Here is a 20,947-nt window from a genome sequence, read left to right as displayed (position 1 = left end):
TTCTCCGCTGTGCTGGTCATCTCCCATGGCGTCACACAATAGGCCCTTCATCATTTTCAGCTCCAGGCCCATGTGGACCTTAATCTGGCACTGACCGAATGTGCATCTTATTCATATCACTACGATGGCGTCCCCGTGTAAATTCTGTCATTGGAGCTAATAGTACAGTGTTCCTATACTGGGGATGCGATGACGATCCCTGGGGTGGTCTCTCACAGCATCCAAAGACGGTTCTCGATGCCACTCTGCGGCATAATGTACTAAATACCAGGCAGTAACAATCTGAGACCTGTAGGCAATTACCAAACCGATGTGAAATGACAGCTTGTGATCTCAGGGCCTGATTCAGACCCGCTCGCTAATACAAGGACGCACGCACCCGTCTGCAATGAAAGTATGCAAATCCAGCAATCGCTACCAAATATTAATACGGCCACTATGTTTTGCCGTGCGATCGCGGTGAGAAACTAGACGCCAACCAGCCTGAAATTAGACGCCCACTTTTGCGTTTGTCACATCCGTCATATATAGGAAGTTCACTTAATAATCGGTAACATCGGCTGACGTCAGACCCCTACGCACCGCTTGTGGTTGACCTGACCCTGCTTTAGGCACTGCGAGTGCCTCTGTGCATAATGACACCTTCTGCTACGTAAGCTGACGATGCGTCTTAATTATGCATGCTCATGAAACGGCGTTCAGATGCACAGACACGCCTGCGTTCGCCCGACCACACCCCCGTTACCACCCACAAACGGCACTTCCTGTCACTCATGCTTTCAGGGAGTCCGAGTACTGACTGTGGCCCTCATTCAGAGCCGTACACTCTGAGCAGAGCGCACGCTCTGAATGAGGGCCGCCCTCCATAAAAATAGACCGTCCTCCTGGACGCTCGTATAGCTGTGGGTCACCACCCACAGCCTATACGAGCGTGCAGTTTGATGGCCGCGATGGTCTTGACCATCGCGACCATCGAAACTGCGAGCCGGAGCCTGCGGTTGAGGTTTTCAACCGCAAGGCCCGGAGTGATCACTGACATCACTAGTGATGTCAGTGGGCCGGCTTCTGACGGTAGGCGTTCCCTTGGGAACGCCCCCGTCAGGGAGGCACGCCCCCGGCACACCCACCAAAGGGGGCGTGCTGTCAATCAACATCGACAGCACGCCCCCTTTGATCAGACACAATGGGCCTGATTCAGAGCCGTTCGCTATTTGTGGTCGTTCGTTCAAAAACAAGGGGTGGCTATTCAAATGATCCATTCGCAAATTGCAGTCTGTTCCCACCTCTAAGTCTGAACGAGCGAGCAAAACATACGCTAGTTTTTTTGATAAAAACGCCCCCTGGCCGCACGCACCATACGTCATGTCCGCTATTTATTAGATTAATCGAGTACATCGTACAGCGTATGAACTGCTCGCTATTCTTGTGGTTGGTGTTTTCAACCGCTATTTTGCGAGCAGTTCTGAGTTAAAAAAAACCAAGTGACGTGGTCAATGACACTGCTGTATTAATTATGCACTCCCTTAAAACGCCCGTTTTGACCTTTAAGCACGCCTGCGTTCGGATCTCCACTCCCCGTTTTCAAGCACCTTCCCCTGTTACCACCCACATACGCCTCATTCTGTCACTCAAAATAGCAGGCCCTCGCTATATTGCGTACCAACGATTTTTGGCCGCACTGACTGGTTCGCGCATGCGTACTAAAAACCGTACGCATGCGCAGATGTGCGAACATCGCTCGGAACGAGCGTACTGCCGCTAGCGAGTGGCTCTGAATGAGGGCCAATGAGCGAAGGAAAGTCCTTCGCTCGTCGCGTCTGGCGCATGCGCACGACGGAGCTCCCTCCGTCGTGCGCATGCTCAGTGCAGACCATCGACCCACTTGCGAGCGGACAGCCACTCGCGAGTGGGTCTGAATCAGGCCCAGTGATCGCTTCATGATCGCAGTGTCTGATTCGCGCAAGGGCACTTTGTCTTATGCACATGCGCAGAACGAAAACATCGGCGGCTAGCGAGCGAACGGAGCCTTGCGACCGGCTCTGAATCAGATCCTCAGGTCCAATCGCGTACATTATTATTGAACTACCAGCAATAAAGACGTACATGAAATGCCTGATTTAATCCCCGTGCCTGTGAGCCCCAAAATGTCAGCTAGCAGTGAAACCATTTAGATGGCTGAAATACACTCGCTATTGGCCCAAAAACAAGTTACAGCCAAATCCAATTACGTGTGAACCGTAAAATGTAATAACATTTGTTCTGCGCCGTTTTGTTACCTATTTTGTAAGAAATATCACCTGCCGGAGAAAAGGGAAATAAAAACAGCGCTATTTATGATACTGCCGATGACAGATATATATTTCTTGCAGTGGTTTCCTACATCCCAGATAAAAGTGCAAACTTTGCCTAATGTTCCAGAACATCAATCTCGCACATTAATAAAGGAAGCCACAGCAGGTGCTGCCAGTTTTAACTTCTCAAAATGCTTCTGATTAATTCCACAAAGGAACGTTATCCAGCTGCTGATGAGAACGATCATTTGCATAACAAAAAAAAAGATGAAAAAAAAAGAACTAGGCCGCCGGCACAGGGCTCATTTATCGCTGGCGGTAAACCCAGGTGAAGGGGGCACACTTGCTCCTGGATAAACCGTGCCGTGAGGCCGTGAGCCAAATAGAATATTTTCTTGCATGCCGAGAAAAACGTTGGCTGCTTCTGCAAGTAGCACAGATACCGGCAGCTTTATTTTTACACTGCGATTTTAGGGGGACGTTTATCATTTGCAGCAAAAGCAAACTGGGCTTTGAGGACCAGAATTGTGAAACACATGGATAGAGCAGGAATATATTGTTCATTGGGCAACACGATTGCCATAGTGGTTAGCACAACTTTTAACTGCCTCCTCTGCTGCCCTCCTCACTCTCTACCCTTGACTTCACCACCCACTACATATCAAGAATTTAATCCATACGCCAGGACATCACATGCCATCAGACCCTCACCAGGCCATCCCCTTCTTTTCCAGCATTCCCATCCCCATCTTCCCCCTCTATTTTGCCAACTCTCTTTTCGTTCTCCCCAGTATCTAGAGATGAAGTCATGACCTTAAACAGGTACTTCCACCTCCCCGCTTGACCCTATCCTGGTTCCCTCTACATTCAAGCATGTCCTCATCTCCCTCCACTCTCCTTCCATTTGCCTCCAAACTCCCTGAGCTGTTTGTTTACAAACACCTCACCGCCTTTCTTTCCTCCCACTCCCTACTGGACCCATTTCAGTCTAGCGTCTGTTCTCTCTACACCACAGAAACTGCCCTTGATAAAGTTAGCAATGACCTCCTTGTTGCCAAATCCAGGTGCCACTACTCTCTGCTCATTCTCCTTGACCTCTCTGCTGCTTTTGACATTGTGGACCACCCTCTCCTCCTGCAAATCCTTCACACCCTGGGTCTGCGTGATGCTTCCGTCTCCTCTTTGTTTCCTACAGTACCTTCTTGACCATTCTTTCTTTGTTTCCTCTCATGGCTCCACTTCTCCACCACTCCCTCTACTGGTAGGTGTACCTTAACGATCTGCTCTTGGACCTCTCCTATTCTCCCTTTATACATCCTCTTAAGGTGAGCTCTTTTGGCCTCCAATAAGATCACTATGCTGATGACCCTCAGATCTTCCTCTCCTCCCCTGACCTCTCCCCCTCTCTCCTCACCCGTATCTCCAACTGTCTCTCTGCTCTCTCTTCCTGGATGTCTCAGCGCTTTCCTAAACTTAATATGTCTAAGACTGAGCCGATCGTCTTCCCACCCTCCTGCATAACCTCACCACCCACAATTTCTTTATCTATCGATAGCACAATAACAACAATAATAATATAAATAATAATAATAGCATTACTGCCTCCCCGCACTGAGGCTCTGATTCAGAGCCGGACGCTCTGACAGAGCGCTCGCTCTGAATCAGGGCCGTCCCTGCTCCTTTTTGAAGCGGCCTCCTGGCCGCTCGCATAGCTGTAGGTGACCACCCACCATCGCGACCATCGGGCTTGCGACGAGACCCTGCGGTAGGGTCTCGCTGCCGCAAGCCCAGGAGTGCTTTTGGCTCTATCAGGAGTGCTTTTGACATCTAGTGATGTCAGTGGGGCCCGACCCAGATGGGAACACCTCTGTCTGGCAGGCACACCCCCGGCACGCCCACCAAAGGGGGCGTGCTGTCAGTCACCATCGACAGCACGCCCCCTTTGATGAGACACTCCGAGCGAAGGAAAGTCCTTCGCTCGTCGGGTCTCGCGCATGCGCACGACGGAGCTCCCTCCGTCGTGCGCATGCGCAGTGGGGACCATCGACCCACTTGCGAGCGTACAGCCTCTCGCGAGTGGGTCTGAATGAGGGCCTATATCCAATGATAATATCTTTAAAAATACAAAGGATTACAAATATGTACTTAATGGAACCTACATTTTCCTTTATCTGCATTGGTGACACAGTGTATTATTGCTATATGGAAACTGGGTAATAATTGGCGGAATGACTATTGTGCTCCAACACAACTGTCTACTTTTCCTCTGCTGGGTCTGGAAACCGGAAGTGAAGTTGTGGCAGAGATACATAGGGCCTGATTCAGAGCCGCTCGCTCGCGCTGTGCGTTCGTAAGCGGCTTGATGTTCTGCGTACGTGCATGCTCACGCTTCCTACTGCGCGTGCGCAAACTACACACTGTTATCGCATACCGCTCGCTCGCCCAGCAAAGGCAGCCCAGGGTAATGAGTGACAGGAGAGGCAGTTTGTGGGTGGTAACAGGGGCAGGACACTATTAACGGGGGGTTGGTGATGCAAACGCAGGCGTGCCTGAGTGTTTCAACGCGGTTTTAGAGGTATGTATAATTATCAGGCAGCGTCATAGTACACGTCACTTGCCTTTTTTTTAGACTGATCTCCTCGCACTGCTTGCGGTAGGGTAAAGCTACCTCAAGCGCTGCGTTCACATCCGATGGTGCTCGATGTACCAATGTTTTAGTACACTTCCTGGAGATTACGTGTTGCTGGTGGGCGGCTCTGCCTGTGCGATTGGGCATACGCATACACAAAGTGGCCGCTGGCTAAGACATGGTGGGTGTGCTTATGCCTTGGCGAGCGATCGCTTCCCGTGGCGTCACTTTGACAAATTTGCATACGCATCCAGCGAGCGTACGCAGATAACAAACGGGTCTGAATCAGGCCCATAGACATTATGGCATATGTAAATCCTGCCCGAGTATAATTAACAAATCATCTTGTACAATAAAGCATGGGAGGATTGTGCACCACCTGGGGGTCATCATTGGTACTGCAGCTTTTTATTTTGGCATCTGCCAGACAACATATTTCCCTTGCTTGGATTTCAGGCATCCAAAATCCCACTCACCCTAAAATAAAAAATAAAAAATACATGCCCTTCTGACATCACCTAGTAGGGAGATGAAGAGAAAATTCCTCTGCAGTAAGGAATGTAATGTTAATGCCCTCTGTATAAATTGATGCATACACCTAGAAATGGCACCATCCTGTCTGCAGGGGAGAGTACACAGGCTGAGAATATCTCTGAGCAGGAATCACAGCAGCATGCCTCCCTCGTACAGTGTGCTGCTGGCCCTGCATTTCATCAGGAACCTGTCGCAGTGATCGCCCGCAAGCCCCCAGCCGTGATTAGTTCTCTGTAAGAGCTATTGATTCATTGAAGTATTGATTTCATCTTGGCAGTATAATCCTATAATGCTCATGGTAAGATAGAACAACATAATTACTCCTCAACTGGTACACACTTAATTATTGTAGATGAAATATGCACATATGTGTAAGCCCAGAATATGATAATATAATGTATGAAAGTATGCCTAGAGGCGCAGGTAATTGTCTGCATCCATCACATACTGTATATCATTTATACAACTAATAGTGAAATATGGAATGGAATTGAAATGCTGGCGGCTGTACAGCAGATGCCCGACAGGATCAAGATCCCGACAGAGGCAGGTAAGTACCCTAACCTTCCCCCTGTCCTCCCCACCCCTTACCCTCCCTAAGTGGTGCCTAACCCTAACTTCCCCCCTAGTGCCTAACCCTAACCCCCCCTTACCACTCCCTAAACCTAACCGGTGCCTAACCCTAACCTCTCCCTGGGGGTGCCTATCCCTAACACTCCCCCTAGGGGTGCCTAACCCTAATCCCCCCCCCAAACCTAACCCCGCTAAATTTCCCAGTCCTAACCCTCCCCCCCGTGGCTACCGCTAAGGGGTAAATTTACTAAAGTGAGAGTTTTTAGAAGTGAGTTTTAAAACTGATGTTGCCCATAGCAACCAATCAGATTCTAGCTATTATCTTCTAGAAGGTGCTAGTTAAATGTTAAGTAGAATCTGATTGGTTGCTATGGGCAACAACACTTTTAAAACTCACTTCTAAAAACTCTCACTTTAGTAAATTTACCCCTAAGAGTCTGGATTATGATAGGCGTCAGTATTTCGACAACTATCATAAATCCCTAACCGGTATTCCACTGTCCGGATTGTGACCGGCGGCCGCAACATCCCGTGAAGTGAATATTATGATTGGTTATATATAGAGTAATGATAAGGGTCTGACCAAGTAATTGATACAGAATATTAATTCACTTTACACATCACACTTTTGTTTTGTTTTTTAATTATAATGAAAAATTGATAATAGAATTGATTATCACTCAATTTTGGAGAAAAAAAAAACATATGTTGTTTCTAACCTACCTACTTGTGAGATTGTATATTTCAGCCCATAGGTATAAATTCAGCCTTAACTGGTAACTTAAAAATGAGAAAACTAGCATTTCCGTATGTGTAACGAGCCATTTAAGTAATGATGAATAGGCCCCTAAGCAATTAATCAATATTTATGAGAGGTAATTAACATATATAATACTGTTGATATAAATTTGCTATAGGAATAAGGTGAGACAGATTCCTCCATGGCGGAGGAGGACTGAGCCATTCTCCGAGAGGGAGGACATCGGGATAACAAGGACCACACTACTTCAGTTTGAACCCCACATAATCCAGCTACTGTAAGTGGAACCACTAAAAATAAGAAACACCTTTACTCACAAGACCCTTTTCTAGTGTACGAGGCCTGTCCCTCGAGTACTGCTGAAAACTGTACAGCTAATTAACCAGTGACCACAACATTAATGGCCAAATACTGTATATGGATAGAGAGCTGTACGCTGTATGCAGTTCACGAAGCAACTGTGTGTTAGTATACAGCTACTGTGCGAGAACATGTGGAAGCAGCAGCAGGTGTCTGAGGTAGAGATGAGTGGTTCGGTTTTCCCAAACTTAGGGGTAGAATGGAGGTCTGGCTCTGATCACTTTTGAGGTTCCGAGTAGAACTGTCTACCGATTCGGGTCTGCTGTAAATTCGGAACTCGGATTTCAGATTCTCCGTTTTGGATTGCATTGTAAAGAGGTCTAAGGCCCTGATTCAGACCCACTCGCGAGCGGCTGTCCGCTCGCAAGTGGGTCGATGGTCTGCACTGAGCATGCGCACGACGGCGGTAGCTCCGCCGTGCGCATGCGCCAGACGCGACGAGCGAAGGACTTTCCTTCGCTCGTTGTGTCTGATCAAAGGGGGCGTGCTGTCGATGTTGATTGACAGCACGCCCCCTTTGGTGGGAGTGCCGGGGGCGTGCCTCCCTGACGGGGGCGTTCCCAAGGGAACGCCTACCGTCAGAAGCCGGCCCACCGACATCACTAGTGATGTCAGTGGGAGTGATTTTGGCTCTGATAGAGCCAAAATCACTCCGGGCCTTGCGGTTGAAAACCTCAACCGCAGGCTCCGTCTCGCAGTGGCGATGGTCGCGATGGTCAAGACCATCGCGGCCATCAAACTGCATGCTCGTATAGGCTGTGGGTGGTGACCCACAGCTATACGAGCGTCCAGGAGGACGCTCCATAATTATGGAGGGCGGCCCTCATTCAGAGCGTGCGCTCTGCTCAGAGCGTACGGCTCTGAATGAGGGCCTAAATTGCTTCATTTTAGCTGTTTTATCAATTTTAATGAAATCCAAAACACAAAACCAAATCAGAACCAAAACACCGGAGGATGGTTTTTCCAAAACGAAAACCAAAATATGGGGGTCTCAAATGAAAAGCACTTATGTATTTTTTCCTGATTTACATATAGTTATACTGCAAATTGTGTATTATAGCAATATCATTTCCAAGAGATAATAATAATAATATTATTACTATTATTATTATTATTATTATTATTATAATTATTATTTATTATTACTATTATTATTATTATTATTATTATTATTATTATTATTATTATTATTATTATTATTATTATTAATTATCTCCACCATCCTAATGCTGATATAAATAAACCTAACTCTGCTTTTATAATTTGATCCTCTTTTGCTACTGTTTGTCCGGCACAATATAGTAGTTTATTTGCTTTATTATATGATATAATGACTCTTACAGTCTGATAGAGATAATAACCAGTTAGTCCTATTACAGCACAGAGGGTACAGCAGGCAGGGATGACGGATTAGTACCCAGCACCTCAGAGCAGGAAGTCAGAGCTATCAGACGATATACAAGGTAAATAATACATCCGCGTTATGGCTGGCACCCAAGACCAAGGCAGGAGATTAATTTACTCTCAACCTGACCATTGTATCCATAGTTCAGAAACGAGTTCCCCAGAGACGAGTCTCTACAGCGCGGTGAGCTGGGACGGGCTTCTTGCCTGTGGCGTTGCCAGATTTCACTAAACATAGATTATATTTTTTTCTTATTTCAGACGCGTGACCTTAAGTTAACTAAAGAAACAAATATCTCTTATTTCTCGCAACGACGACCAGCAAAGGCGCAATGGAACCTTCGGGGTTATCATCACAGGGGAGCTCAGTGTGACCCCATGAGTGCACAATAGATGTAATCCGCCTTTATACAATATAACGAAGATATCTCAGCAGCAACTGCGCTGACACAAAACAGTCATTTCTCCTAGTAGATAACAGTCACAATCAACAGACTGAACCATACAGTTTGAAACATCATCATACATAATTAGTAAAATACAATAAATGACTATAAAATAACACGCCTATACATAAAAAGTCAGCGGCATGCAGTAGCTCCTGGGTATATGAATTTTATCTTAAACTTGTCAAAGTCCTTTAGGAGTAGCAGACCCCCCCCCCTTTTAAACTTAGTTTGGAGTTTGATATGTGCTCCAGACCAACAAAAAGTCTTGTTCAGATATAAAAGGTCATTTCATATCCACACTATAAGGATCTTATTCATATAGATGTCAATCTGTTTGTGAACACGGCAACGAGATAAAAATATCAAATGGCTCCATTTCCTTATATGGATGATAAGTGAGTTTTCCTCGTGGACTCGCATATGTAGAACGGTACAATAGAAGGTGTTAGCGGAAAAAAAATTCACTCATACGGTCGAAAGTTTTCACTTTCATCGCGTCATCAGTTGTCAAGCAATATAAGAAACCGATGCTGGTGAGAAGCACATGGTGGTGAGAAGCAGATGATGGTGAGAAGCACATGGTGGTGAGAAGCAGATGGTGGTGAGAAGCAGATGGTGGTAAGAAACAAATGGTGAGAGGCACATGGTGGTAAGAAGCAGGTGGTGGTCAGAGGTGGTGACAAGCAGATGGTGGTATGAAACAAATGGTGAGAGGCACATGGTGGTGAGTAGCAGGTGGTGGTCAGAGGTGGTGACAAGCAGGTGGTGGTGACAAGCAGATGGTGGTATGAAACAAATGGTGAGAGGCACATGGTGGTGTAAAGCAGGTGGTGGTCAGATGTGGTGACAAGCAGATGGTGGTATGAAACAAATGGTGAGAGGCACATGGTGGTGAGTAGCAGGTGGTGGTCAGAGGTGGTGACAAGCAGATGGTGGTATGAAACAAATGGTGAGAGGCACATGGTGGTGAGAAGCAGGTGGTGGTCAGAGGTGGTGACAAACAGGTGGTGGTAAGAAGAAGATGGTGGTATGAAACAAATGGTGAGAGGTACATGGTGATAAGAAGCAGGTGGTTGTGAGAAGCACATGGTGGTGAGGAGCAGATGGTGGTGAGAAGCAGGTGGTAGTCAAGAGCACATGGTGGTGACAAACAGATGGTGGTCAGAAACAGATGGTGGTGAGAAGCAGAAGGTGGTGAGAAGCAGATGGTAGTGAGAAGCAGATGGTGGTAAGAAGCACACTGTGGTAAGAAGCAGATGGTGGTAAGAAGCAGGTGGTTGTAAGAAGCACATGGTGGTGAGGAGCAGATGGTGGTGACAAGCAGTTGGTGGTGAAAAGCAGGTGTTGGTAAGAAGCACATGAGGGTGACAAACAGATGGTGATGAGAAACAGATGGTGGTCAGAAAAGGATGGTGAGAAGCAGATTTTGGTGAGAAGCACATGGTTGTGAGAATCAGGTGGTGGATAGAAACAGATGGTAGTCAAAAGCACATGGTTGTGGGAATCAGGTGGTGGTGAGAAGCAGGTGGTGGTGAGAAGCAGGTGGTGGTTAGAAACAGATGGTAGTGAGAAGCAGATGGTGGTAAGAAGCACACTGTGGTAAGAAGCAGATGGTGGTAAGAAGCAGGTGGTTGTAAGAAGCACATGGTGGTGAGGAGCAGATGGTGGTGACAAGCAGTTGGTGGTGAAAAGCAGGTGTTGGTAAGAAGCACATGAGGGTGACAAACAGATGGTGATGAGAAACAGATGGTGGTCAGAAAAGGATGGTGAGAAGCAGATTTTGGTGAGAAGCACATGGTTGTGAGAATCAGGTGGTGGATAGAAACAGATGGTAGTCAAAAGCACATGGTTGTGGGAATCAGGTGGTGGTGAGAAGCAGGTGGTGGTGAGAAGCAGGTGGTGGTTAGAAACAGATGGTGGTGAGAAGCAGATGGTGACGAGAAGCACACGGTGGTGAGAAGCACACAGTGTTGAGATCAGATGGTGGTGAGAAGCACATGGTGGAGAGAAGCACATGGTGGGGAGAAGCAGATGGTAAGAAGCAGATGGTGGTAAGAAGCAGATGGTGGTGAGAAGCAGATGGTGGTGAGAAGTACATGGAGGAATGAAGCAGATGGTGGTAAGAGGTGTTAAGAAACAGGTGGTGGTAAGAAGCAGATAGTGGTAAGAAGCGCATGGAGGTTAGAAGCTGATGTTGGTAAGAAGTACATGTTGGTGAGAAGCAAATCGTGGTGAGAAGCAGATTGTGATGAGACGCACATGTTGGTAAGAAGCACATGATGGTCAGAAGCACATGATGGTCAGAAGCACATGAGGGTGAGAAGCAGATGTGATAATAAGCACATGGTGGTGAGAAGCAGATGGTGGTGAGAAGCACATGGGGGTGAGAAGCAGCTGGTGGTAAGAAGCACATAGTGGTGAGAAGCAGATGATGGTAAAAAGCAGGTGGTGGTGAGAAGCAGATGGTGGTAAGAAGCACATGGTGGTGAGAAGCAGATGGTGGTAAAAAGCAGATGGTGGTGAGAAGCAGATGGTGGTAAAAAGCAGATGGTGGTGAGAAGCACATGGTGGTCAGAAGCACATGGGGGTGAAAAGCAGATGATGGTAAAAAGCACATGGGGGTGAGCAGCAGATGGTGGTGAGAAGCACATGGGGGTGAGCAGCAGATGTGGTAAGAAGCACATGGTGGTGAGCAGCAGATGGTGGTGAGAAGCACATGGGGGTGAGCAGCAGATGGTGGTGAGAAGCACATGGGGGTGAGCAGCAGATGGTGGTGAGAAGCACATGGTGGTGAGAAGCACATGGGAGTGAGCAGCAGATGGTGGTGAGAAGCACATGGGAGTGAGAAGCAGATGGTGGTGAGAAGCAGATGGTGGTCATAAGCACATGGGGGTGAGAAACAGATGGGGTAAGAAGCAGATGGTGGTCAGAAGCACATGGGGGTGAGAAACAGATGGTGACAATGCTGGAAATGTTGATATGGAGGAAAATGCTTACTGACATGTTTCATCTTGTCAGTAAGACTTCCCTGGACCGTAAGAGGCAAATGATATTACAATATGACATACAGTACATTGCCAAAGTTCTGTATTAGATATAAAACAGGCCTATACTAATAATAATAAGATGGCCCCAGAATATGGGCTTTGGTAGACCATTATCCCTTAATTATGTGACTGACTAACCCAACTGGGGTGATTAGAGTTAGTCGGTGTTTCCTATGTTTGAAGAGAGCCCTTCCAGGACAAGGTAGGTAACAGTTGGCATAGTGACATAGTGGTCAGCATTACTGCCTCACATACCTGAGATCATGAGTTTAATGGCTGATGAAGGTACTATCTGGCCCTGATTCAGAGCCGGACGCTCTGACAGAGCACTCACTCTGAATCAGGGCCATCCCTCTGAATTTAAGAGCGGCCTCCTGGCCGCTCGCATAGCTGTGGGTGACCACCCACAGCTATAGCGGACGGCCAAAATGATGGTCGCGAAGGTCAAGACCATCGCGACCATCGGGCTTGCGACGAGACCCTTGTGGTAGGGTCTCATTGCAGCAAGCCCTGGAGTGCTTTTGGCACTTGTGATGTCAGTGGGGCCGGCCCCAGACGGCAGGCGTTCCCATGGGAACGCCTCCATCAGGGCAGCCACGCCTCTCGGCACGCCCACCAAAGGGGGTGTGCTGTCAATCAACATCGACAGCACGCCCCCTTTGGTGCGAGACCCATAACAACGGCTTGGCCGTCGTTATTCGGGTCTCGCGCATGCGCACGACGGAGCCGCCTCAGTTGTGCGCATGCGCACTTGGCCAACATCGACCCGCTTGCGAGCGCTCAGCGCTCGCGAGCGGGTCTGAATTAGGCCCTCTGTGCAGAGTTTGCATTTTCTCCCTGTATTTGCAATGGCTTTCCTCCAACATTCCAAAATCATACTGGTAGGCTAATTGGCTTCTTACATAAATTAACCTTAGTCTGTATGTGCGTTCATGTGGTAGGGAATATAGATTGTAAGCTCCGCTGCGGCAGGGTTTGCTGTGAATGACTGAGAGATTGTCTGTTAAGCGCTGCCAAATATGTGTGAGCTACATGAATAATGAAATAACTGTTAATAAAGAAGTAACATCTCCTTGTGGTGAGATTCACACTTCTCTATCTAATGTACTCAGAAATATATTTGCCTTAAATGCATTATAGCTAATTACGTACTGTAGCACAGACATATCCGCTTCTGCAATTAGTAACCTTTGAAGAAGGTCACACGATTCTATTCTTATTAATTAAATCACATCTTGCCCTTGATATTTTTTTATACTTACAAAAAAACATATATAGGACACTGGGGGCCAAAAGTGCAGATGCATTTTGAAATTTTAATGTTTTTCAACCTTGAATGTTTATAAAAACTGTTACACTTCACGCAATGCAATGATTCATATATCAAATGAAAGGAAATTTAATGCTAAATTCAACACAATAAACAGAGGTTCAAATATTTGGATTACAAAGGAAGTTATGCTACTTTCAGTCAGACAAAGAAGCACAGATGCGTGAGATTCAAGAAGCGGATTGTAGTGACAGCTACTACCAGCCAATCGGAAGCGTCGTTCTGAGGACCAATCAGCTGTGGTGTATGAGCAGGTACAAGGTCATGTTCACAGGTGGGAAAGGTCAGTTTGGCTGTTTCATGTTGCAGAATAAATTTAGTTACTGAAGTGCAATTACGGTCGGATGTTTGTGTGTATTGTTTAGTGCTAACGATGGTGTAACAAACAACTACAACAATGTCGTCCAGGCAAAGTGGTGACTGGTCACCCAGGAAGAGATCCAGGATTGTGGTGTTACGGGAAAATGGCATCAAATTTCCTTTCATTTGATATATGAATCATTGCACTGCATGAAGTGTAACAACTTTATATAAGCATTCGAAGTTGAAAAACATTCAAATTCTCCGCAATTTTGGCCACCAGTGTATATGTGTATCAGAGAGGATTCCACATCAAGTAAATGGATGCTCTAGAGTGCAAGCCGAGCAGGGCCCTCCTACCCCTGTTATTCCCCAGTCTCGGTTTATTATGATTTTGTTACCTATTGTAGAGCACAAAGGATTATGCTGGATCTATATAATACCCCTATTACACCGGAGCTAAAACCTGGGTTATTGCAGGCTTAACCCGGGCAGCTCCTTGGTGTAAAATGGGTGAGGGTTGGATAGCGGGTCGAGTGACCCGGCAATCCAACCCAGGTAAATAGCAGGGTTTAACACGGGAGTAACCCGTGACACCCTGCTGTGTGTACGGCACGCTCCGGGTCTTGATGACCTGGAGGAACCCTGTTCCAACTCCGGGTCAGACCCGGAATTTTGGTGGAAAAGGGGTATTAGTAACTATAAATAAACCCCGAATAACCGTATGGCCCAAGCTGTGAATAACCATTAGGCCATTGCATGTCTGCTCTGCTCTCAGCCCTCAGGAGAGGACTTCTCAGACTAGCAGAGTGTGGAGACGCACAGAACCCTACTGAGATGCTCTATGCAAAAGTGCAAACGTCACGTCATAGTCCAGCCTCCGCTCAATTTAAAACCAACCACTTTGTTCAATGACACACACCCTGGGCATGTGCTTAGTGCTTGTGGAACCCTTGGCAGCTAACACCCTGTTCCTTCTCTAAAAACATCCTTGCTTTGCCGCACAATGCACACTCACCCAAGGAATCTGGCCCATGTGGCTCCCTCTCACCTGGGTGACATATCTCCAAAATTCCCCTGAAAGGGTACAGACATACTGACCGTGGGACGGAGCACACTACCCTCAAATCTGGCTTTGGGTTGGAGGTTGGGAGGAAAGGTTTAGCGGAAATCAAGGCGCAGAACTGTGGATGCTCCAGGCACTGCTGCTCATCCAGGTGCTAGTGGCCCTGTCCTCCTCGGTATGACGTCTTGACCCGGTTACCCTGTGCCGTCCATTGCCCCCCCCACCCCAAGTGCATGGTGTCATGGCCTGGAAGAACAGCAATGCCTGGAGTATCTCCAAGATGCTTGGATGGGCTTTATAAGCGATTCTGGCTGCAGGGCGCCGATCTAGGCAGTCTGTTAGCCAGATGCAGAGTTCATAGGGCAACGACGGTACTGATAATAGGGCCCTGTGCTCTGTGGGGCGGAACCATTTGCACACCCCTAGTTACGGCCCTGGTGGGACACATATGCGCTGTGCGACTTTTTAGCTACTTAGCCCCATGTACACTTGAAGAACATTGATAATTTCCATGAATTGCGCGCAACGCCAATAAGATGTATGTATAGTCACATTGGCATTCTGATATGCGCGCGACAACACGACAGAACTGCAACATCATAGTACTGCGACAACATGACAGCACTGTGACAACACGACAGCACTGTAACAACATCATAGTACTGCGACAACATCATAGTACTGCAACAACACGACAGCACTGCGACAACATCATAGTACTGCGACAACATCATAGTACTGCAACAACACAACAGCACTGTGACAATACGACAGCACTGCGACAACATCATAGTACTGCGACAACATCAAGGTACTGCAACATCACAACATCACTGTGACAACACGATATCACTGCAACAACATCATAGTACTGCGACAACACGACAGCACTGCGACAACATCATAGTACTGCGACAACACGACAGCACTGCGACAACACGACAGCACTGCAACATCATAGTACTGGGACAACATGACAGCACTGTGACAACATCATAGTACTGCGACAACACGACAGCACTGCAACAACATCATAGTACTGCGACAACATCATAGTACTGCGACAACACAACATCACTGTGACAACACGACAGCACTGCAACAACATCATAGTACTGCAACAACACGACAGCACTGTGACAATACGACAGCACTGCGACAACATCATAGTACTGTGACAACACAGCATCACTGTGACAACACCACAGCACTGCGACAACATCATAGTACTGCAACAACACAACATCACTGTGACAACACGACAGTTCTGCAACAACATCATAGTACTGCAACAACACAACATCACTGTAACAACACGACAGTACTGCAACAACATCATAGTACTGCGACAACATCATAGTACTGCAACAAAACAACATCACTGCGACAACATGACAGCACTGTGACAACACGATATCACTGCAACAACATCATAGTACTGCGACAACACGACAGCACTGCGACAACATCATAGTACTGCAACAACATCATAGTACTGCGACAACACGACAGCACTGCGACAACATCATAATACTGCGACAACATCATAGTACTGCAACAACATGACAGCACTGCGACAACATCATAGTACTGCGACAACATCATAGTACTGCGACAACACGACAGAACTGCGACAACATTATAGTACTGCGACAACATCATAGTACTGCAACAAAATGACAACACTGCGACAACATCATACTACTGCAACAACACGACAGCACTGCGACAACATCATAGTACTGTGACAACATCATAGTACTGCAACAACATGACAGCACTGCGACAACATCATAGTACTGCGACAACATCATAGTACTCCAACAACATGACAGCACCGCGACAACATCATAGTACTGCGACAACACGACAGCACTGCGACAACATCATAGTACTGCGACAACATCATAGTACTGCAACAACATGACAGAACTGCGACAACATCATAGTACTGCGACAAAATCATAGTACTTCAACAACACGACAGCACTGCGACAACATCATAGTACTGCGACAACACGACAACACGACAGCACTGCGACAACATCATAGTACTGCAACAACACAACAGCACTGTGACAACACGACAGCACTGCGGCAACATCATAGTGCTGCGACAACACAACAGCACAGCGACAACACGACAGCACTGCGACAACACGATATAACTGCAACAATATCATAGTACTGCGACAACATCATAGTACTGCGACAACACAACAGCACTGCGACAACACAACAGCACTGCGACAACATCATAGCACTGCGACAACATGACAGCACTGCGACAACATCATAGTGCTGCGACAACACAACAGCACTGCGACAACATCATAGTGCTGCGACTACACGACAGCACTGCGACAACATCATAGTACTGCGACAACATCATAGTACTGCGACAACACAACAGCACTGCGACAACATCATAGTACTGCGACAACACGACAGCACTGTGACAACACGACAGTACTGTGACAACATCATAGTGCTGCGACAACACAACAGCACTGCGACAACATCATAGTACTGCAACAACACAATATAACTGCAACAATATCATAGTACTGCGACAACATCATAGTACTGCGACTACATGACAGCACTGCGACAACATCATAGTACTGCAACAAGACAACATCACTGTGTCAACACGATATCACTGCAACAACATGATAGTACTGCGACAACACAACAGCACTGCGACAACATCATAGCACTGCGACAACATGACAGCACTGCAACAACATCATAGTGCTGCGACAACACAACAGCACTGCGACAACATCATAGTGCTGCGACTACACGACAGCACTGCGACAACATCATAGTACTGCGACAACATCATAGTACTGCGACAACACAACAGCACTGCGACAACATCATAGTACTGCGACAACACGACAGCACTGTGACAACACGACAGTACTGCGACAACATCATAGTGCTGCGACAACACAACAGCACTGCGACAACATCATAGTACTGCAACAACACAATATAACTGCAACAATATCATAGTACTGCGACAACATCATAGTACTGCGACTACATGACAGCACTGCGACAACATCATAGTACTGCAACAAGACAACATCACTGTGTCAACACGATATCACAGCAACAACATGATAGTACTGCGACAACACAACAGCACTGTGACAACATCATAGCACTGCGACAACATGACAGCACTGCGACAACATCATAGTGCTGCGACAACACAACAGCACTGCGACAACATCATAGTGCTGCGACTACACGACAGCACTGCGACAACATCATAGTACTGCGACAACATCATAGTACTGCGACAACACAACAGCACTGCGACAACATCATAGTACTGCGACAACACGACAGCACTGTGACAACACGACAGTACTGCGACAACATAGTACTGCGACAACATGACAGCACTGTGACAACATCATAGTACTGCGACAACACGACAGCACTGCAACAACATCATAGTACTGCGACAACATCATAGTACTGCGACAACACAACATCACTGTGACAACACGACAGCACTGCAACAACATCATAGTATTGCAACAACACGACAGCACTGTGACAATACGACAGCACTGCGACAACATCATAGTACTGTGACAACACAGCATCACTGTGACAACACCACAGCACTGCGACAACATCATAGTACTGCAACAACACAACATCACTGTGACAACACGACAGTTCTGCAACAACATCATAGTACTGCAACAACACAACATCACTGTAACAACACGACAGTACTGCAACAACATCATAGTACTGCGACAACATCATAGTACTGCAACAAAACAACATCACTGCGACAACATGACAGCACTGTGACAACACGATATCACTGCAACAACATCATAGTACTGCGACAACACGACAGCACTGCGACAACATCATAGTACTGCAACAACATCATAGTACTGCGACAACACGACAGCACTGCGACAACATCATAATACTGCGACAACATCATAGTACTGCAACAACATGACAGCACTGCGACAACATCATAGTACTGCGACAACATCATAGTACTGCGACAACACGACAGAACTGCGACAACATCATAGTACTGCAACAAAATGACAACACTGCGACAACATCATACTACTGCAACAACACGACAGCACTGCGACAACATCATAGTACTGTGACAACATCATAGTACTGCAACAACATGACAGCACTGAGACAACATCATAGTACTGCGACAACATCATAGTACTCCAACAACATGACAGCACCGCGACAACATCATAGTACTGCGACAACACGACAGCACTGCGACAACATCATAGTACTGCGACAACATCATAGTACTGCAACAACATGACAGAACTGCGACAACATCATAGTACTGCGACAAAATCATAGTACTTCAACAACACGACAGCACTGCGACAACATCATAGTACTGCGACAACACGACAACACGACAGCACTGCGACAACATCATAGTACTGCAACAACACAACAGCACTGTGACAACACGACAGCACTGCGGCAACATCATAGTGCTGCGACAACACAACAGCACAGCGACAACACGACAGCACTGCGACAACACGATATAACTGCAACAATATCATAGTACTGCGACAACATCATAGTACTGCGACAACACAACAGCACTGCGACAACACAACAGCACTGCGACAACATCATAGCACTGCGACAACATGACAGCACTGCGACAACATCATAGTGCTGCGACAACACAACAGCACTGCGACAACATCATAGTGCTGCGACTACACGACAGCACTGCGACAACATCATAGTACTGCGACAACATCATAGTACTGCGACAACACAACAGCACTGCGACAACATCATAGTACTGCGACAACACGACAGCACTGTGACAACACGACAGTACTGCGACAACATCATAGTGCTGCGACAACACAACAGCACTGCGACAACATCATAGTACTGCAACAACACAATATAACTGCAACAATATCATAGTACTGCGACAACATCATAGTACTGCGACTACATGACAGCACTGCGACAACATCATAGTACTGCAACAAGACAACATCACTGTGTCAACACGATATCACTGCAACAACATGATAGTACTGCGACAACACAACAGCACTGCGACAACATCATAGCACTGCGACAACATGACAGCACTGCGACGACATCATAGTGCTGCGACAACACAACAGCACTGCGACAACATCATAGTGCTGCGACTACACGACAGCACTGCGACAACATCATAGTACTGCAACAACACAATATAACTGCAACAATATCATAGTACTGCGACTACATGACAGCACTGCGACAACATCATAGTACTGCAACAAGACAACATCACTGTGTCAACACGATATCACAGCAACAACATGATAGTACTGCGACAACACAACAGCACTGCGACAACATCATAGCACTGCGACAACATGACAGCACTGCGACAACATCATAGTGCTGCGACAACACAACAGCACTGCGACAACATCATAGTGCTGCGACTACACGACAGCACTGCGACAACATCATAGTACTGCGACAACATCATAGTACTGCGACAACACAACAGCACTGCGACAACATCATAGTACTGCGACAACACGACAGCACTGTGACAACACGACAGTACTGCGACAACATCATAGTGCTGCGACAACACAACAGCACTGCGACAACATCATAGTACTGCAACAACACAATATAACTGCAACAATATCATAGTACTGCGACAACATCATAGTACTGCGACTACATGACAGCACTGCGACAACATCATAGTACTGCAACAAGACAACATCACTGTGTCAACACGATATCACTGCAACAACATGATAGTACTGCGACAACACAACAGCACTGCGACAACATAATAGTACTGCAACACATGATATCACTGTAACAACATGATAGTACTGCGACAACATGACAGCACTGTGACAACATCATAGTACTGCGACAACACGACAGAACTGCGACAACATGACAGAACTGCAACAACACGACAGCACTGCGACAACATGACAGCACTGCAACAACACGACAGCACTGCAACAACATGACAGCACTGTGACAACACAACAGCACTGTGACAACATCATAGTACTGCAACAACATGACAGCACTGCGACAACACGACAGCACTGTGACAACACGTTAGCACTGCAACAACAAGACAGCACTGTGACAACATCATAGTACTGC

Source organism: Taudactylus pleione, unplaced genomic scaffold (assembly GCF_031769625.1).
Source record: "Taudactylus pleione unplaced genomic scaffold, aTauple2 ptg000383l, whole genome shotgun sequence".
Classification (NCBI taxonomy): domain Eukaryota; kingdom Metazoa; phylum Chordata; class Amphibia; order Anura; family Myobatrachidae; genus Taudactylus; species Taudactylus pleione.
The sequence above is the reverse complement of the archived record's forward strand: the minus strand, read 5'-3'. Positions refer to the sequence as shown.